The sequence below is a fragment of the Octodon degus genome, unplaced genomic scaffold (assembly GCF_000260255.1).
Source record: "Octodon degus isolate 3935 unplaced genomic scaffold, OctDeg1.0 scaffold00017, whole genome shotgun sequence".
In the NCBI taxonomy this organism is placed as follows: Eukaryota; Metazoa; Chordata; class Mammalia; order Rodentia; family Octodontidae; genus Octodon; species Octodon degus.
The window spans coordinates 4835518-4858011 of record NW_004524593.1 but is presented as its reverse complement, the minus strand read 5'-3'; the positions used below and the strand labels follow the sequence as shown (position 1 = coordinate 4858011).

The 22494-nt window shown below is 35.6% G+C and overlaps 1 non-coding gene across 1 annotated transcript; it reads right to left on the bottom strand.

Annotated features, from left to right (window-relative positions):
* Positions 1-8710: 8710 nt before the first annotated feature.
* Positions 8711-8818, bottom strand: LOC111815527. The gene has a single exon (XR_002820210.1). It is a non-coding gene; the product is annotated as a U6 spliceosomal RNA (small nuclear RNA).
* Between the last annotated feature and the right edge of the window lie 13676 nt (positions 8819-22494).

Genomic DNA, 22494 nt, shown 5'->3' with positions numbered 1-22494 from the left:
ATGACATTACATTTGGGGTCCAGAGTTGTAGGCAGTGATAAAACCCTAAAGTTGAAGTTGCTTAAATATTTGACTATTGAAACTGCAGAATGGACCTATGTAGATGGCTAAAATCATATATTCATTCATTAAACATTTATTGAATGGTATTATGTGCTGGGAGCACACTAGGAAACTAAGACAGTTCTCTAGCCTCAAAGTGGGGTAAGTATAGTTTACTAGAGACAGCCACTGGATTATTATAAAGTGGGAACTCTAAGTTGGAAAATATCCAATCACCAAGGCTGTCTACATGGAGGATCAAACTGTCACCAAGAAGTTTGAATACAAATACTTTCATCTGAACTAAACAAACTCACCTAAAATTTTCGTAAAATTATAGGGCAACTACTGAACTGTAGACTGAATAGATCTGGTAAGCACTTCTACTTATTAGAAAAATTGCTTTCTAAGTGATAGAGCTGGTGGCTTAGAATCCTAGTTAATATTCCTCTGTTGAAATTAGGTAACTTACACAGAAGTACTTTTACATTTGTAAAACTAAAATATAATAGCTGTTATAGTTATAAGTTGATTTGTAGAGTGATACCCTAAAAATCTATGATAATAATTTCAAGTGATTGGATATAATCCCAGACATCTGATTACAAATCATTTTTCATTCAATGTCAGAATTATTTTATGGAATTCTCTTGACTTGTATAAACTTTAGATGTATTTGTTTACTAAATGGGGGTATCTTTAATTCATTTCACTGGAAAGTATAAATGAGAAAACAGAACTGAAAATGTGGACATTATCTTTTTCTCTTACTCCAGCATAGTACGTCTATTTCCAGAAGCTCAGGGTTTAGAGTACATATTCAGAAGCAGAGAGAGAGAGAGAGCAATGACAGGAAGGAGTTGCTTTGCTTTGGTAAGCTGCTGTGAAGAAAGAGGAAGAGCAAATAGCTCATGTGGTTTTATTGGCTCAGAATCTCCATCAGTCTGAGTTCAGTGGATCACTAGCCTTTGTAACAACAGAAGCAAGTTTTTAAAATAATTTTTCCCCAGAATTCTTATAGCATGTTTTCCTGGTTCTGTTTAGAACATCAAACATTTACTAAGTGTCTCCTTCCTGAAAGACACTGGGCTTCAAAGATGAAAAGGACGTAGTTCCTACTCTCAAGGAAGATTGCAGAGGGGAGATGACTGGTCTCTTACTAGATGTTTCACAAGATAAACTGTGGGAGAGAGGTGATCACATTGAGGAGAGGAGATCATGTTAGTTAATTGTATAACAATCAATATCAATCCACAACATTATAAGACATTTTAAACAACGGCTGGATAATTACTCTAACAACCTAAAAAGATGCATTTGGCACCATTTCTTACAGAGTGAAACCAGAGACCATCCAGAATAATCAAGATCCTTGTCTGCTTTGAAGACATGTTGGATCTCATCCCCAAACCTTCTCAGCTGTGAGGATTTCAAAGCATTTTAGAGGGAAAAATGATCGAGGTTTCAGTAAGTTAGAGAGAAAAATAAAATCAGAGAGAGAGCTCAAAAATAACAGATGCATATGGAAAACTTGTAATGGAAGAGAAATAGCAGATCACAGCATAGATTTAGGAAATAAGCTGTGTATTTGCTTTGCAGCAATTAAGTTACTACTTACTACAGTGTACAAATAAACTAAGTAGAAGATTATAAAAAGCTAACATTTAGGTAGATCTAAAATTTTGACCAATGTACTATGAAATTTGAATCTTCTTTTATAGTATCTAATTTGGCCCAAGATCAAGTCCAAAAATATTGAGGATTAAATAAATGAAGACTGACCTTTGTCTTTCTTTTACAACGTTTACCCCTTCATTCTACAGCATCCTTGGGCAGCAATAACAGCTGCCTCCCTGGTCCAAACTTCTTGCTGCCTAATTCATCATCCACGCTTGAGCTCTGGATTCAGTTTTATGGGCTGCTGTCCATTGAGGAAGAGAATCAATGAATCAACTGCACTAAACCTCTCATGCACCCCACTAAGAAGAGTACCAATCAAGAGAAAGGAAGGGATGGAGAGAGCTAGGAAGCCAGAAGAAGACATTCAGGAGAGAAGAAAATGATCTAGCAGGCCAAACTCTGAAGTCTTAGGTAACTGAAAAGAGTTGGATTTAATGATTAGAATTGGTAAACTAAAGAGAAAAGATAAAAAAGACAGAGTTCAGCATATTAAGGAAAAAAGCAGCCAGCCAAGAAATGAAGACAAGGGTCAGGGAGATGGCTCAGTGGAATAAGTGTTTCCCTGGCAAGCACAAGGGCCTGAGTTCAATCCCCAGTTCTGCAAAAAATTACTGAGTTCAATCCCTGGTTCTGCCAAAAAGAAAAAAAAAAAAAAAAGAAAGAAAAAAAAAAAAAAGAAATGAAGACAGGGTTACAATAATAATGATGACAGCTAATGTTTTCTGAGGTGCTTCATTGTATGTCTAGTATACCACTAAATATTGGGCATACATAATCTCCTTATAAGGACCTTGCTAAGTACATCTATTATTATTACCATTTTACAGATGAATAAATTGTGACACATACTGGATAGTAATTTACATGTTCATTTACTACACTATAGGAACTGGTAAAGCTCAAGTTTAAACTCAGATCATCTCAACTCTTACCTCTATGTCATTGTGCTTTTCACTCTTTGGAGAGGTTTGAATAAGAAGAAAGAAATAGTGTTATCTTTATTTCATGAACAGAATGAAGTTATCTGACCTTTCTATTTTTTTTTTTCTACTAAAACAGGGAAGTTAAAAAGATAGATGTGAGCAGATGGGAAGACAGCAGTGGAGACAGAAGTTGAAAACAATGAGTTTTAATTGATAGGAACTCCTAATTGGTAAGATAAAAATTCCCAGGGAATAGAGTTCTTTTTACAAATACAGCTGGGTAAGTTAACATGAGATATAAAAGAAGGAAAAATGATCACTGAGCTTGATAATTAGGAAATAATTTTGTTTCAAATAACTTTTAAACTTAGATTTCACAGAGTAAGTCAACAGTTAGGAAGTATTCAGTTATGCCTCTCATGAGTTATGAACCTTGTCAAGTAGAAGCCCTGCTTGTCATTCTTAATTATTCTCAAACCAGATTAAATTTTTCTATTATGTAAAATATTTATGCTACTCATTTCATCTGAGGGAATTTGTCATCCTGGAAGAGTTTAGTCATATAAATCACAACACCTGATTTCAGGATCAGAAAGTGAACTTCAACAAGCTTAGGTAAAATTTTTCTCATATATCCTTGCCCCAGGAAAGTCAAGGGGTAGGTTATCTTGGGAAAACTGGTGATAGCCAGAAAAAAAAACGCTACAAATCTATTTCCCATAAGTGTAGTCACTTGCTTTGCAGATTCAGAAAGGGAGGCATAGAGGCATTTGAAAGATGACTCACAACTGTGAGCCAGAACTGACAATAGACACGGACACTCACCAACTTCAGTGCTAAGCTGTTCTAGCTATTGTTGTTAAATTTAATTTGGCTTTAGTTATAATTATTATTGTATCATTCTTTGTAAGCAAATAGAGGACTATAATTATGAGTTTTATATTTCTAAGGGTAGCCTCAAGAGAACTCAGGGTGTTTCTGGGTACATCTTCAAGATTCAACTTCTTTTTGTTCATATAAAATAGCAGAGAAATGCTCACCACAAGTTTACCTTGAGCCAACAAGACTGTGCTTGCTACAGGCCTGTCTTCACCTGGATTAGTTATGGTGATGTCATTGAACCCACCTACATTATAACGAGTATACAGAGGGACAGGACACCTCAGTTCCACCTGGTTGGCCAACACAAGTCTTAGCACTATAATTGCATCTTTTATGGTTGATTTAAATTGAGGACTTGCTTCCTTTCTCACTCTGAGCAACAATAAAGACATTTAGATATTTTAAAATGTAGACATCCTATGTTCTACTTACATCTGTCATCTTTGATTTTTTTTAAGATAGTCAGGTAGTTCATACAACTTAAAACATTGTTCTTCATGTTAATGGAATTTTAAGAAGTATTTACCCAATGCTTAGAAGGAAAGCAGAACATAAAAACTGTCACTGCAGGGAGGAATCTTGGAAATGTATATAGAAGGGGAAGGAAATCTGGATTTAAAGAATAATATTCATGTCTAATTTATTCCATACAGATCTTAGCCTGAGATAATAGAAAAGATCTGTTATTGAGGAAGACTCATAAAAAGGAATTTATTACTAATCTTCAGATAAATAGAAACAATACACCAAATGTGTTCCTCAACTAGCAAAGCCATTTTTAAATAGTTCTAAGAGATATATGTATGTATGCATGTGTGATATTTTTATTTATTTATTTGCTGTACTGGGAATTGAACCCAGGGCTTTTCCAATGAGCTATATCTCCAGCATTTTCTATTATTTTATCTCAAGACAGGGCCTTGCTAAGTTGGAGCCCAGGCTGAGCTCCAACTCGGGATCCTCCTGCCACAGCCTCTAGAGTACTGGGGTGATAGGTGTGTGTCTCTACATCTGACTCCTATTGGATATTTTTCAAATATTTTGTGTTCTTCTCCTGCTCATTGATTCAGATTCAGATTCAGATTCAACTCATATTCACTGCTTTGTTCTGGGCCCCTGCTAAATGCTGTTATCCCCTCTTTTAATTTTTGCTTAAACTCCAAAATATGTCACCACTCTCATGTAAAGCCTTACAGAACTCTAGGGCTTACCCAAGGTCCCATGTAAGGTGAGCAAGAAGCTAGACTACTGGTGCTCTGTGTCAAGTCTTTTTGGACACCACAGTCTGTGTTTCTTCCAGTGATTCTACAGTCCCCATTTATCAGAGTCAATGACCAGCATCAACATTTAGATATAAATGCATTAGGGTAGGGGGTGGGTAAAAGGATTCTTCCAGTGTTAATTTTGTTAACAAAGAGTTAAACACTTTGCACAGGAGTAATAGAGAAAAAAACAACCCACAGTTTATGAGGCATGGTATAAAACCATCTGTTCTTTCCCATGCTGATGTGTGCATGCACATGTGTTTGATCTCTGTAGTAAACGCAAGCTTGCTGCATTGCAGAAAGTATGAAATGTGAAACAGCAAATTGGAATTGCAGAGCGTATATATGTGATCTGCTTCCTGCCCCTGGAATTTAATTTACTCCTTAAAATCTCTGTGTAGCATATGTTCCAAGGCAGCTATGTTTTGAAGGAGGCACTGTCACACTAGCATATCAGAAGGCCACAGGGCCATGTGGGAGCTAAAGATAAGTGTTCCTTTTGCACAGCCTATTTTAATCAATATGCCATTTGCTAACCTCACGTGAAATACCCTTTTGGCAAATAGAGGTTCTTTAGGAAACATAGAGAGGAAACCTACCGATATTTTTAACATATGGCTAAAATAGAAATGTCAAGTGAATTATTAAAGAGCATAAGTCAAGACACATTGCCTTAATAATAAAGCTAATTTCACTTTTGTGTATTCCTTTTTTGGGGCTATCTCTGTCTTTAGAGTGTACCACTTTATGTCTCCTTTGATAAAGGAAAGCTTGCAAGAGTTAGAGTTCCTAATCTTCTACTTTATTTTGCAAGACTGACCTTTGGCAACACGATGGCATGGTATTTGTCCTTTTATAATTTCTCCATGATTTTTTTTAAAGAACTTTATTTATGTGTGTGTGTGTGTGTGTGTGTGTGTGGCCAGCTCAGCCCACCAGGGGGCGGGGCTGGCTGGCATGTGGTGCTGGGGGATTGAACCGTGGTCCCTGTGCTTTGCGAAGCTTGTTCTAAGTAGGTGCTTTAGACCACTGCGCCATCTCACCAGCCCTCTCGGTGATGTTTTGAATGTTCAGCCATATGGAGAACAAAGCAAGAATGCTAAGGAAGAAACATCTCTGTCTAGCTTTGTATTTCCTCAGTCATTTCTGGTGCAAAAGGAAGATCCCAGAGTCTGCTTCCTGACTATGCATTTTCAGTTTCTTAAGCAAGTGCAACAGGGAGGAAAATGACTAAGCTTTATTTTCTATGATGAATTATTATCAGTATATTACTCATATCACAGTTCAATGTCTAGCTTTTACATTTCAAATCAAGCCCTCTTTTCTCTTTTAAAAAGGTCATACTAAAATGTGTACATCCACCACTGCCTATAAATGTAATACAAATGGAAGATGTACCATATATATATGGTATATGCCATATATACATATGTATGTATATGTATATTTGAAGTATTAACCTATGGTAGAAGGATAGGTCAATACTTCAAAAATTGTTTTTCTTAGAACATTCAAGAAGACAAAAATGACTTCATGAAGGCTTCACGATAGACATAAGCTGGAGGATTGGCCACATTTCGTATTCACTTCGCCTTTCTCAGGTACCTACCATAACTTTTTCTTTGTTTTCCTTCAGTCTTTGTTCACATTCTCCTTCCTTACTTCCCCCTTCCCCTGTTTCCTTTTATCTGGTTATGATTCTAATGTGGTGAGAAAACTAAGGTTACAGCAACAACGTCTCAGCGTTCTGATGATGTCAGAGGATAGACAGTTCCTTTGGGTTTTTTGGTTCTCTGATGACTAATTTCTTCCCCAAGAACGAACTGTTTATCTGTGAAGCAAATTAGCTCTTCTCCAGCACAGTAATCATGTCAGCCTTAGGGGGTGAGAGGGTCATGAAGTGATTCTTGTAGATTAAAACGAGATTGACTACTTGCTGGAGCTCTGGGGCATCATCCCAGAGCAGGAAGAAGAGCTTACTAGTCAAGGTGAGAGCATGCAGAGAGCTTGCCAGGGCTTTCAAGGCTTTCTGCAAGCCTGCCCCAAACTGTTTTTTCAAACTTGTCTCCTAAACTCTTCCATATCTTATCTTGCTCTGTATGTATGTACACACACACACACACACACACACACACACACACTGCTTCTTCTGTTAGGGAAAGGATAGTAGTCTGTTAAAGTCAAGCCCTTGGCCCATCCCTTCCTTTGTTTTTCTCGAGTGGCTCATTTTGTTCCCTGCCTCCCTTTGGACCTGAATACCTATAGATTACCCCGTGTCACGAAAGAGCTACTCTCTGTAATAAAAACATGCTGGTCCTGAAATCAGGTGTGATATCCATAGTAGGCTTTGAGAAAATATAATGTGCATTCTGAAAGTGTTCTCCAGCTTTCCTAAAAGAACTAATAATCGCCTCTGTAATCCAACAACATTTTTTTGGGGGGGTACCAGGAATTGAACTCAAGACTGTGAGCAGCCCTCCAACAACACTTCTCTGCTTTAGTTCTCATCACATGACATGCATCTCTTTATGGTCACTTCTAAGTGTGTGTATTTTCCTAACATCTAGAAATTTCCTGAATATTGTAAGAATTCTGTACATTCTTTGTGGTTGCTGTTGTTAAAAAATACCACATGCATGTGAGTCTCGGTAAAGAAGCTGAAAGCAAACAGGGAGTATGGCTGAGTTGGTCTGGGAAAGAGCCAAAAACTACAGAGAGCATACTTAGAGAAGAGTGATGAAAATAAAATTTAACTTTCCTGGTTTGAGCATCTCCCCTAGAGAAGCCTATTTTCATTGGTTCTTCCACATGCTGATTAGCCCTCAATCTATTTGGTTTTTATCCTGCAACTATTAGTGTTGTTGAACTCCAATTCAGTATTTTAGAACTTCTTTTAAATTTTACACACACACACACACACACACACACACACACACAGAGTTTATACCTCAAATGCCAAAATATCCACTGTTAGCTTTCCATTGCTATCCCAGAGTAGTTATGGTAATAAATTTAAAGAGAGGAAATCCTATTTTGCTCATGGTTTCAGAGGCGTCAGTCCATGGCTGATGGGCTCTGCTGCCTTTGGCCTGTGACAGGGCAGAGCATTGTAGTAAGTAGTATAGCACTTGTTGCTCACTTTCTGGAAGCTCAGAAGCAAAGACAAAGGAAATAGAGGGCCCAGGGTTCCCATATACCCTTCAAGTGCGTGCCTCCAACGATGTAAGATCACCCACTCGCTAAGCCTTATCTCTTGAAATTTCTATCACCTTCCAATAGTACTAAGCTGAGGACCTGGGACTATGGGGACACTAAAGATTTAAGCTATAGCCTCTACTAAGTTTCATCTAACTTTATAATGCTGTTAATTGTAGTTCTATTTGTATCCTCTTGACAAAAACCAACAACTGAATAGCTTATATTATTCTCATTTCCTCCTCCAGCCTTTTCCAGGAAGTTTCAATTTAATAGCATCAGAACATTTTCTAATCCCAGTCTCAGTGAGACTTTTCATCTCATGTTATGGTCTCTAAAACTTTTAAACATCAAACAAAACTCCCAAGTTCAATTCTGTATTCTGGCACATGTCTGTAGTCATAGCACTGTGAGAGGTTGAGGAAGAAAGATTATAAGTTCAGGTCCTGCCTGGACAACTTAGTAACTTAGTGAGACTTTGAAAATAAAAATAAAAATGGCTAGGTGTGTAGCTTCGTGTAAAAGCCCTGTATCCAATCACCAGTACAGCATAAAGAAAGTACATAGATGTATTTTTCTTAACCTTCATTTTCTAGTAATGTATTTAACTGCATTTACAGTAAAGTAATAAATCACACTTTAAATAAAATGTATTATAAGTGATAACTTGTAAGATGTTTGTGGGAGTTGTGCAAGGAATCTGAGCTATATCCCTGGCCCCTAAAAAACAGGGAGAGCTTCATAAATTTGAGGGTTATCCTTGCACAGGGACCATGCTGACTGACATCTGTGTTGTTCCACCTTTAGTGTATGTACTGCTCCAGCAAGCACATAACTTGTAGTTGTAAGATGAAAGAACTTTGAAATAAACATTGAAAGTATTATGAGTTGGGACAGTCCTGCTTCAAGGTTGTATATGGTGAGATTTTTGGACTTATGTGCAAACATGAGAAGCATAGAATTCTTTATCCTATTGTTAAAATATAATCTAATTTTTAAATGTTCTTTATCATATTATGTAGGGACTTAAGGTTCAACATATCAATACTTGATGAAAAATACCTGTTCCTTATTATGCCTAAGATGTTTGAAATGCAGTGAGATAGTGAGGTTAAGCTTGATAGCGTAAATCGTTTGATAATAACAATAAGCTTGTCTTCTGGATGGTTAACAACCTAAGTTTGCAGACCAAAATTAGAGAAAAAGGAGGGCTACAAGGAAAGCCAACATTTTGGCCCTAGCCTTCTAAGGTCAATTAAGACTCAGGACATATGAGAACTTGTACTGTAACGTCATGTACCTCGGTAGTGTCCCAAATTTTCTGATCAAGAAGATAATGGGGCCAAAGAGGAAAGTGATCGATGACATAGAGTGTGCCTAAGGAGAGTCACATGGGTAGAAGACACTCTCTCAGGCTTTCACAGAGAGCACATAGGCCAAGCATTGGCCGTGACTCATCCACATGGCTGACACTGACAAAGGTTCTACAATCTGAGGTACAGGATCTCAAGATAAATCCTGAGGGCATTTCACTGACCTTCTCAAACCAAAAAGCTACAACTCTTGTTGCATAGGTTCTGCTTTACCTTGGTCTTAACCATCCAGTAGAAAAGTATGAAGACAAAATATAGGAAGTAAAGCCATGTTGTTATGTTGAGCTGTGGGGGACTCAGGTCAATAATTTCTGACATTGCCAGTTAAACAGAAGACCCAATGATATTATGGGCTTCTGTACTCTTTTAGAATATTTTGCTGAGTTTACACACCTATAATATTCAACAACGGAACTTAAAAAAAATTGGGGTATAACTATGAATGTCCATTTTGTATCTGTGTATTCAAAGTGGTTGGGATAGATATATAGTTGCATTCTCTTAATGAATAGAATGATTTTTTCTAATGGTGTTTGTAAGTAGGATCACAAGTCTGCATCTTGTACAGCAATTAACCACTGAGAAGAATGTATGCAGTGTATTATTTGTTGAAACTGTACTTTCAATTTGATTTGAAACTGTCTCATTGCTATATGTTTATCAATAAAACTTTGAAAAGAAAAAAAAATAAAAATAAATAAATAAAAAATAAATAAAAAAATAAAAAAGAAAGTATTATGAGTTAAACCCTACTTTTCATCCTTCTCTTCCTATTTTCCTTTCTTTTAATAAATATTTGGTGTTTTTTTAAAAACACCATATGCATTTGACACTGTCAACCCTGATGACCTGTAGCCTTTGAGACTCAAGCTATTTTACATGGCAAAAGAAGCTTCTTGGCTCAGTGATGCCAAATACTTGTTGTAAGTTCTTTGCCTACTAGAGAAAGAAATGTTCCATCATTATTGAAATGTAACCATTTCATCATCATTGAAATGTTTTAACATGTAACTTGGTATCAGATGTTTATTTTATTAATTTCTGACTATGACCATAACGCTTTACTGAGAGAGTCCATGCCCAATGAAGTTTACATCCTAGGTTACACATTTTTATTTTATTTTGTTTTGTTTTATTTTATTTTTCTAGCAATGATTTTATTATCAAATGCCAGTAACAAAAAAAGTCATTGCTCTTAAAAGATGCCATCACACTATATAGGCACATAATGAACAATCATGCACTTATTACTATGGTGTATCTGTTACAAAACATTGGTCACTTTTCGTATCATCTTCTGCAATATGTCCTCATGTCATTTCTCAAGTCCTTCATGCAATCCATAAGGTCCAATCCTGGTTCATCTCATCGACTACACCTCCTACTTGGTCTCTGTCTGGCTGATAGTGCAGTGGCCACATGGATTTCCTTACTGGGCTGGTTCCTAGTTTTCAGTTGCTGTCCCCCAGTCCAGAAGAGTTTCTGAGACATCTCTATGACACACTGTAGGCATTTAAGAAATATTTTTTGAGTGAATAAGGATTAAATTAAAAAGATTTGCATTAAGAAACAAAATGCTTCAGTTTCACATTCAAATTATGCCCCCATTTCAGCTATACAATCTCCTTATGTACAAATAATATTTAGAAACTGTTCTTACTATAGTAAATTCCTGGCAAGGTTAATAATACATATTTAATAATTCGTGGCATCAGATGAGGACCAGAGCTACAATACAACCAATTCACTTTAACTTGAATAAAATGGTTTGCAGTCACTAGTCTTTCCAGTATAGCCCTCTTTGTGTGACCAATTCTAAATGTAGCAAATGAAAATCAGAAGAGCTTTGTCCTAAAGAAGGATCCTTTTGTCTTTTTTTTGTGTGTGAATTGAATAATCTCAAAAGCACATCCCCACATACATCTGTGTTTTTTTAACTTAAAAAAAAATTTTATTAATTTTAATGAGAAAGAAATACCAATGAGATAGTTTCAAAACAGGTTAGTAGGACAGTTACAATAATTACTACATTGCATAGTGTTATCTTCGTAATAGTTATTTAGAGTATATGATGCAGACATGATATCTTCTCTAGACAATATTATCCAAATTTTTCTTCTCATTGACCTAAGAGAAAGTAGCTAATTATGAACTTTTTTTCCCATAATTTTATTGAGAAACAAAGAGCAATGAGACAGTTTCAAACCAAATTGGTAGGACGGTTTCAATAATTAACACATTGCATATATTCTTCCTAGAGGTTAATTACTGTACAAGATGAGGACATGATATCCCATTTACAAACACTCTTAGAACAAATCCCTCTATTCATTAAGAGGATGTAACTATATATCTATCCTAACCATTTTGAATACACAGATACAAAATGGACATTCATCTGTATCCCCTTTTTTGGTTAAGTTCTGTTATTTGAATATTATAGGTGTTTTAACTCAGCACAGTATTCTAAGAGTCCAGTAGTCCATAATAGTATTGGGTTTTCTGCTTGACTGGCAATGTCAGAAATTGTTGACCTGAGTCCCCTACAGCTCAACATAACAGCATGGCTATTACTTCTTATACTTCATTTTTATACTTTTCTGCTGGATGGTTAAGACCAAGGTAAAGCAGGACCTATGCAACAAGAGTTGTAACTTTTGGGTCTGATAAGGTCAGTGAAAACCCCTCAGGATTTATCCTGAGATCTTGTACCTCTGATTGTAGATCCTTTGTCAGTGTCAGTCATGTGGATGAGTGACGGCCATTGCTTGGCCAATGTGCTCTCTGTGAAAGCCTGAGAGGATGTTTTCTCTCCATGTGACTCTCCTCAGTCACACTCTACATCATCGATCACTTTCCTATTTGGCCCCATAATCTCCTTGATCAGAAAATATGGGATACTACCGAGTTACATGATGTTACAGTATAAGTTCTCATATATCCTGAGTCTTAATTGACCTTGAAAGACTAGGGCCAAAACGTTGGCTTTCCTTGCAGCCTTCTTTTTTCTCTAATTTTGGTCTGCAAACTTAGGTTGTTAACCCTCCAAAAGAGAGGCTTATTGTTATTACCATACAACCTAGGCTGTTAAGCTTAACCTCACTATCTGTCTGAATATCAAACATCTTAGGCATAACATGGAACAGGTATTTTTCATCAAGTATTCATATGTTGAACTTTAAGTCTCTACAGAATATGATGAAAAAACATTTAAAAATTAGAATATATTTTTAAAAATAGGCATAAAGAATTATATAATTCTTATGTTTACATGTAAGTCCAAAAATCTGACCATATACAACTTTGAAGCAGGACAGACCCACAACATTCCTTTTCCTGTCTCCTGCCTTGATTCACCGTATTTTGAAATGTGAAATAACATATTTTGCCTTTCTTTTTGAACAATCATCTACCTGAGAGACAGCACAGCAGCAACTGGCATGTCATGACAAGCAGCCCATATTCAGAAGACCAGAATAACAGGCACTCCAAGCATGAAACTACTATTACAGATTACCATCTTCAGTGCAGTTGCTTAGTTCACAGGTGTCAGCATATATAGTTAGTCAGAGTGAGAATCTTTCTGATTCACTGCTAGACTCAGAAACCTTCTGGAGATTCTCAGGATCATTGCCTTGCCCATCTTCTACATATAACTGTATGGCTTGTCACTGTCATGTTTCCTAGCTTTTCTTCTTTCCCTCTCTTAATTAGTTAGTTCTCGAGTTCCTGCTTTCCTTTTACTTGTATTATACCTTTCTATTTTTATTTCTTCTTTTGAGTTCTTATACTAGGGAAACTATATGATATTTACACATGTGTGTCTGTACAGATTTTTAAATACAAATATGAAATCTTCACTTGGGTGTGGAATAACAAAAAAAGGAGATTGGAAAAAAAGAGTAGAGTATATAAGAAAAAGGAGATTGGTGAAAAGAACTTTTCTAATATCTTCCCCTTTATTTTTTCCAAGTGAAAAACTTTGAATGAAATAATTATATCTTGATGGGATAAAAACATGATGATCTCCAATCAATCACAATGAAAAGTTTGTGCTGATGTAATTATCATTAGCTTCCTGCTTTGTCAATAATTGAGTTTGATTTATTTCTACTCAATAAATATGGATACTACACATATTATGCATCTGTGTTAGGCTTGTGGAATGCAAAGCTGAAATAAAAGATGAGACTTTGGCCTCCAAGAGTTTATTTGATGTGAGGAGGAAGTCAAAGCTGATAAATTAGATACTAACATTGTTATTGTGAAAACAATTATAACATCTAGTATACTATTCATGACATCTATATAATGTAAATAGATATTGTTATTGTCATTGTTATATTCATATTTTTAATTCCAAAAATGATTTGCATGATATATTTCACTTCATCACCCTAAAATTGATATGTGAACCATCAATTAAAGTGGTAACAGAACTTCAACATTAAACAAAATTAGAATTTTTAAAAAATAATTTACTACATTTTTTTGCAGTCACATAATGAAAATGTTTTATTTTCTCTTCTAAAAATAATGGCTTGGGGGATGGCTCAGTGGAATAAGCACTTCCCTGGCAAGCACAAAGGCTTGAGTTCAATCCCCAGTTCCGAAAAAAAAAAAAAAAGGCTTAAGGACCAAGAAAAGAATGTATCAAAAGAATCTCCAAGTTTATCTAAGAATAAAAGCCACTAATAAGTTCAGAACCCTTCTCCTGGAGATGTTGATTCTGTGACGGATTTAGCAAACTATATTTTTTGGAGGTTTCCATTTTTAACAAAATTTGGGAAAGCATTGTTTAACAGAAATTGTAGTTGATGATCTCTTCCAAGTAAAAGGAAAAGGTATGGATGCACAAATTGAATCTACATTGATAACATTGCAGATAAATACAATAAAAATATAAATTAATTCAAAATATTTTGCCTAGTATGAATATAGTTTCAGTAAATGTGAGCTTCTGACTGAAAAGTAGATATAGTTAACAACAATTATGCACATGTATGCATCATATTAAAATTTTCAGCTTATAAGTGGATCCTGGAAAAAGAGAAAATTTAAAATACTCAATGCTTAAAATTAACCAAAACTGTTTTAAAGGTAATCTACAATTCAAAATTTAAATTATGCTTGGAGTTATCAAAAGTATCCTCCTTTCCCATTTTCATTCTTTAGTAGGGTCCAAATGTTTCTTAAAAGCCAGATTTTATTTTATTTATTTCTTTGTTTTATGTATTTGGTTGTTGCAGGGTCTCACTACATAGCTCAGACTTGTGGTGATCTTCCTGCTTTCAGCCTCCCCAGCCTGGGACTACAGGTGTGTGCCACTATGTCAGACTTTGGCCGACTCAGCCCACCCTGGGGGCAGAATTGGCATGGCGTGTTGTGCCAGGGATCCAACCGTGGTCCCTGTACTTGCCTAAGCTTGCCTAATCAGGGGATTTAGTCCACTGAGCTGTCTTGCCAGCCCAAAAGCCAGATTTTAATGTTCCATGTTACAAATATAATGAGAGCCAAAATTATTTACTTGTAGGATTTTTTTAAAGTTTGAAATGAAGGAATGCACATAAATGTTATACTTTTGTATGTAAAAGGTACTTAATGCTGAACTATAATCTCAGCACTCAGGAGGCCCAGATAGGTGGATTACCATTAGTTCAGGGCCACCTAGAACTACCTCAAAAATATCAAGACATTATTCGTAAATCACTGTCATCATTACTCACATCATTCTCACAGTTAATCTTGGTTGAAATGCTCCCTTCATGCCAGGGATAATGACAAGTGTTAAGGAACATATGGAGGTGAAATAACATACATTTCCCACTGTATTGGTGAAGGATACAGTAACAATCCTGCTAGACTGTGATAGCCCATACCATGAAAGTTGAAAAAGTGGAGGAATTATAAAGCAGGGCGCCACCAGAGCCTCTTTAAGGAGAAAGTAGCTTTTGAGCTGGTCCTCGAGTTTTATTTCCGATAGCTACTACTGGCCCTGGGAACATCACCGTTCGTCTTCAATAATTATTTGACGATGTGAGGTGATTAGTGTTTAATGGTTTCCTATGGATTACAACACTTTCCCCATGTGTTCAGTTAAATTGCTTAAGTCAGTTAAGTGTAACCAAGTAAAAGTTGTGCAGTGGGAGGAAACTGCAAAGATCCTCAATACCAGTTGCCCCTGGATATCACTGAAACACAGATCTTTAAAGGCTTACGATTGACACACTTTAATATGGCATTATCTCCCCCTGCAATAGGAAGAGAAGAAATTACTTTATCCATATAATGATCTTCACAATTCAGGCTTCAAGCCAGGATAATGACTAAACAACTGAGACAAGGTTAAGTTTTCTCAGTCATCCAGGTGCATGCTTAACTTTATAGAGCCACTTTCTAAAATGGGCATAAATGACTGAGGGAGGGAGAAAATTTAAGTCAAGGGGAAAAATTACATCTTAAACATTAAATAGATGGTTATGAAAGTAGGTACTGCAGGGAGGATTCTAATGAGTCTTTTGTATTCTAAAATAGAAAATAATCTTTAAGAAAATGGTCTTTATTCCTCCACATCTCTACTTTTTCAAAAAGAAGTATTTTCCCTTTTTACATTCTCTTCAGATTTTGAAGGCTACTGATTAAAGACATGCAAAATTAATACACTACAACAGGTAAATTTCTTTCTTGGCTTCATGTATTTAGTATAAAGGTACAGAATGAAATAGAGTAAAAGCATTTAAAATATGAACTTGGCCACAAACCACAAATACCTTGACTATTAATTTTGTAATTTTCATAAAATTCAAAGTATATGAATGTATAAGAGTCAAAGAGTCCTAACAAGGTTATGAAAAACAACATCCACGCTCTACCACCCCTTTGAAAATAAAAGGACTATTTTTATCCCTTTTAGCAAATTATTTTGATATTTACCTCTATGTCTTAAATGGTCCTTGTTTTTATTTTAGACATTATTCCTTTCCATAATAGAAGCTGAAAATTTTACTTTTTCTTTTCCTCTGACAAATAATCCTGACTATAGTCTTAAATTATTTATTCTCCTATATCCTTTTGATGTCGTTATATCATGATTTTGACTAATTTTCAGGGTTTGTAGTATTAAGTTATGTAGAAAGGTATTCATTCATGAATATTTCCTGCATATCCATTTTTTAAATTGTTTTTGGAGTTCCTTTCCTTTTCAAGTGGTTTTCTGCCTTGGTCTGACTGTGTCCCCTTGTCCCTCTCATTTATGTGTTGAAGTCACACTCAATAAGATGTCAGTGTGTGGAGCTGAGCCACTGGGACATGATGAAGTCATGGCATTGAGCTGGCATAACTGGGATTAGGACTCTGATTAGGGCCTTGTTAAAAGGCCCCAGAGAGACCATGTAAGACTCAACAAAAAGACTATGAATCAGGAAGTGGGAACTCACAAGATGCTGAATTAGCCTGTGCCTTGATTTGCGTTTTCTAGACTCTGGGACTGTGAGAAAGAAATCTCTACTGCTTATGAACTACCTGGCTTCTGGTATTTTGTCACAGCAGCCCAAACTGAAACAGTGCTTTTCACTAATTTTAACCTTGCACAATTATCTAAATTACCCTTAGAAATATTCAGTTGCATTATCACTGTTGATATGGTTTAACTTAAAAGGTCCCCAACAGTCTCCTGTATTCATAGGTGGTGGGCTTGGAAGGTGATGGATCATGAGGGTGCTACATTCGTCAGTGGATTGATCCATTGATGTATTCTTGGCTGACTGTACTGGTTGGAGGTGGAGCTTAGTTGGAGGTGGGGCACAGGGATGATGGGCATGACCTGAAGGGTATGCTCTTCTTCTTTTTCTCTCTGCTTCTTGCCTGTCATGGGATGATTGGCTTTCTTCCTCCATGCCTTTCCATAAGCCATTTCTTCCTTGGAGCTAGCTAGCCATGGACTGAATGTCCATGGTTGCTGAACTCTGAGTTAAATTAAATATTTCCTCCTCGTAAGTGCCTGGCATAGGTGTCAGCAGTGGGAAAACTGACTAATATTAATGTCATCTTCCTGAAGATGTCTCTTCCAACACCTTCTGACTGCTTCCCTCTGCACTGCCTGCCTGCTATGCCTGGTACTCGATGGTCCGGCTTGACTCTTCCTTCACTATCACCCTAGGGGTTCTCTTCACCTTTTTTCTCCATGTTGGACTTTATTTTTTTCTCCATCATGTATCTTCCTTTTTTATTATCCTTCCTTGTTTTGTAACAACAAGATATCCTTTCATAGGAACTGGTGTACAGGAGGTAAATATTCTGAGGTCTCTCATGAAAATGTCTTTTATTTTCCCTGATACTGGACTGATAATTTGGTCAAGAATCACATTCTTGGCTGGAAATAATCCTTTAGTGTTGGGAAGGCAGTATCCCACTTTCAACTTCCTGTGTAAATACCCACAAGTCAGAAACCATTCTGATTCCTGATACTTGGGTATGGTCATTTGTTTATTCTCTCCTAATTCTAAAATGTCTATGATCTTCTCTTGGGTTCCAGTGTTCACAAATTTCATAATTAGGTACCTTGTTATCTGTCAATTTTTATCCATTTTAGTGTTCAATTTTGAAATACATATCCTTCAACTCCAATATGTCTTGAAACATATTTATCTTCTCACTTTGTTTCATTTCTTTCTTTCTAGTGTAGATATATTGGATTGCTTTTGTCCTTTATGTCTACTTTCTGAATTATTACTCCTACTTTATATTTTAAATATTTTACTGAGTTTTTTTCTTTCTGCTTTTATAACTCTACAAGAAAGCCTTAAAAATTATTTGTCATTGTAATTGTTTTTATAAGTCCCTTTTTATAGTATCTTACTTCAAATTTATGGTGGCATCTGGCTTTGTTAAATTTTTGAGGATATTTTTATATTTTATTTTTAACTGTGTAATCATTTTCTTTTACCTCAAGTTGGTTTTTTGTTGTTTTGTTTTAATTCCTCTTTGATTTTGTCCCTAACTTTTGTGTTAGAACATTTTCTTATGATAATCAGTAGTTACCTGCTCTTTTTTAAAAATGGGCACCAAAACACTGATTAGATATTCTGAGTACACAGATGAGACTTGATTATGATCTTTCCAATACAGAAAACTGTTAGAAACATGTTTTATTTCTCCTTTCTTGGAATGACCAGATTTCCCACAAAGGACTCTTCCATTTTCCTTCCTAGACAAGAGACTAGATTCCAAATCAGGAAAATGACTGGGGACCAAGCAGCAAATATGTGTTCATTCACTTCCTATCTCTAATTTGCTATTAAAGTTGTCAAATACACAGAAAATTAGCAAGAATAGTTAAATGGATACCAGTATACCTTTTACTAGAAGTCTAGTATACTCTATTTGTTCTTTTTTTTCTCTAAACCTTTGAAAGTAAGATGCTATGAAATATTCCAGCATACATTTCAACAAATTAAGGACACTTCCTACATAAACATATGTAGTCATTGTCACATCTAAGAAAAACAATAGCTTTATCATTTAATATTGTCTTACTGAAGTTTCCCCTTGTCACAAAAATGTTATCATTTGCATGGTACTCCTGCCTGAAATTGATATTCTCATTGTTCTTCAGCACAGGCCTTACCTGTACTCTTCCATTTTTATATGATTTCAGCTTTACAGCTCTGTCTTGTGGCCACCTCACCTGATCTTTCATCCTTGACAATAAATCCAGAAATTTCTGCTGGAGTAGAAAAAATCAGTAGCTTAGTCATGTAGACTGGGGGAGGATTTCTATTTCTTAATCTGTAATCCTCTCCCACCACTACTAGCACCATATGCTGCCAGGTGTGTGTGGTGCTTCTAGCTGATGAATGAGCTTCCTGAGGTTTGTGTCACATATTGGGTTAATCATCATTTCCTATTGTTAAACTAAGGTCAGTTTCCTCATGACTGCTGTATTCAATGCTATATTTTTTTTATTGTGCAAACAGAACACATTTGAGAATAAAAGCTAGCACTGTTATGATGACAGGATTATTAATAGCTATAAACCAGAATTGCCAGATGAGCATATGGTCACTTTAGGGAGTCATTTTTTAAACCTGATTTTAGCTTTACAACTTTGTTTTATGCCCCCCTTCACTGATCTTTCATCCATGAAGTATTCTGTATCAAGAAATAAAAAAAATCTTTCCTATTGTTTTATGATTTATGTATATGGAACAGCATGTAATCAATGCCTGTATTATTTTTACCTCCTTTTAATTATCTTTCACTCTGATCATTGTGTATCTGGACATCTTGTTATTTTAATATTGCGGGCCTTGTTTCATAGAAGATGACATTTTAAAGACTTCCCATGACCCAATGTGAAGTCTTTTATGTAAACATTCAATAAATAAGTTTGTTTGATTAAAGTTCACCATCTGTTTATTTTAAAGATAGAATATCAAACAATGTCAGCCAAACCAAAATCAGAAGACATATGATACAGATTGTTAAAGTAGCTTTGAATGAGATTCTACAGATAACTAATCTATACGCCTAAAATACCTTTTATCATAATAAATGGACAAAATCTGAAAACTTTTAATCTAAAATTGGGAATAAGACAAGGAAGTTCACTATCACTATTTCTATAATATATTTCGGGAAACATTAGATAGAGCAATTAGACAAGAGCAAAATAAAAGGAATAAAAATGGGAAAAGAAAAAGTCAAATTATCATTATTCTCAAATGACATGATACTCTGCATAGAAGACCCCAAAAACTCCACCAAAAGACTTCTAGGTTTAATAACCAAATATAGTAGCTTATCTGGATACAAAGTCAAAACTTAAAATTAATAGCAGTCCTATACATAACAAACTCAATGAGAAAGAAATTAGGGAAACCATATCATTCACAATAGCATCTAAAAAATAAAATACTTAGGAATCAATCTAACAAAGAAAGTAAAAGATCTATGTGTTGAAAATTACAGTACTCTGAAAAAGAAGATCAAAGTGGATATCACAAAATGGAGTGATATCCCTTGCTCATGGATGGGAAGAATCAACATAATGAAACTGACCGTACTCGTGAAATTATTATACAGATTTCATGCAATTCGGATCAAAATACCATTAGCATAACTCACATAACTCGAGAAAACATTCCTAAATTCATGTGGAAGCAGAGGAGACATAGAAAAGCAAAGGCAGTCCTGGGCAACAAAGGCAAAGCAGGAGGCATCCCAACCCCAGATGTGAAATTACCCCACAAAGCTACTGTGATAAAATCAGCACTGTACTGGCAAAACAAACAAACAAAAAACCCTCAAACAGACCTGAGGACCAGTGGAATGGATCAGAAGACGCAGACATAACTCCAAACACACTCAGCCACCCTAACTTTGACAAAGGGACCAAACACATTCATATGTGCAGAGAAAGATAGTCTCTTTAGTAAATGGTGCTGGAAAAACTGGCTCTTTGCATGTCAAAGATAAAAACTAGACTCATGTCTATTGCCATGTACTAAACTAAAATAAAAATGAGTCAAAGATTTAGCTATTATAATAGAAACACTAAATCTACTGTAAGAGAAAGTAGGTAGGAATCTTGAAGATCTAGGTACAGAGTAGGTGGAAATCTTGAAGACATAGGTACAGAGTTCATGAACAAAATCCAGAGTGCGTGGGAACTAGTTCAAAGAATCAAACATTGGGATCTCATCTTACTAAAAAGCTTTTGTACAGAAAAATAAATCACCAACCAAGTGAAAAGACAACCTAGAGTGGAAATAATTTTTAGCTAACTGTCCCTCAGATAAAGGACTTCTATCTAGAACATATAAAGAATTGAAAAAAGAAATCAGACCTCTCAAATTCAAAGACCTAATCAAACAATGGATATATGAGATGAATGCACACCTCTCAGATGAATGAGTACAAATGACCAATAAATATATAAAAATATGTTCACTATCACTGGTCATTTGAGAGATGCAGATTAAAACAATGTTGAAATTTCATCTCACTCCAGAAAGAATGACTACCATTAAGAAATCAACCAATAACAAATGCCAGAGGGGCTGAGGGGGAAAAAGGAACTTCTTAGCTGTTGTGGGAGTGTAGACTGCTACAACCTCTGTGGAAATCAATGTGGAGATGCTTCAAAAAATTAGGATTAATCTCATTTGACACAGCAATTCCCCTTCTAGGAATCTTCCTAGAAGAATTAAAAACCTCATAACACAGCAATATATGTCCACCCATGTTTATAGCAGCACAATTTGTAGTAGCTTAATCTTCTAAACAACCCAAATGCCCATCAACCGAGGAATGAATAAAAGAGTTGTAGTATTTTAATACAATGAAGTATTACTCAGCCTTAAGTATTACTCAGTCATAAAGAAGGATAAAATGAAGACTTGTGTACATAAGTGGATGCAACTTGAGACCATACTCATAAGTGAAATAAATCTGACTCACATGTGTAAACATCTGATTATCTCCTTCATGTAAGAAACTGAAAGACTAAATAAGGTCTAAAATGTTGTGAAATGGGAGTAAATTGTTCAAAAGGAAAAAGGAATTAGAATGAGTGAAAGGGAAAAGGACAGCAGGGAGAAGGAAAATAATGCAAGTCAGTTATGCTACTAGTGTCTCTTCATTAAAAAAGAAGTTCTGTGCTAACATTGGTTGGAGAAATTTTTATGCATATATCTTGTATCCTGAGCAACTACCTTAAAAATAACATGTAATGTATTAACTGTTGTTATTCTATTATTTTGTTATGAAATTTTGATTTACCTTTTTTCCCTAAAATAAAAAAGAAAAAAAAAACCCTTTTCTTCATATCTCATTAAAAATCCTATTCTTTCAAGGCTCACCTCAAATATACCTTCACCTTTAAATCATCTTGGACAATATTCTCAGAAATTTTTTCCTTCTGCTCTAAAATTCCATGACATCCACTAACTGTATCATTTCACCACTTATTCCATATACTGTAAGCACATTTTTCCTAGTATATGGCTTTCAAATTGAATACAACCTATATTTAGACATATATTTTACATTGCATCCCAAGTGAAGATGTATAGAACAAATCTCTCTCTCTCTCTCTCTCCCTCGCTCTCTCTCTCTCTCTCTCTCTCTCTCTCT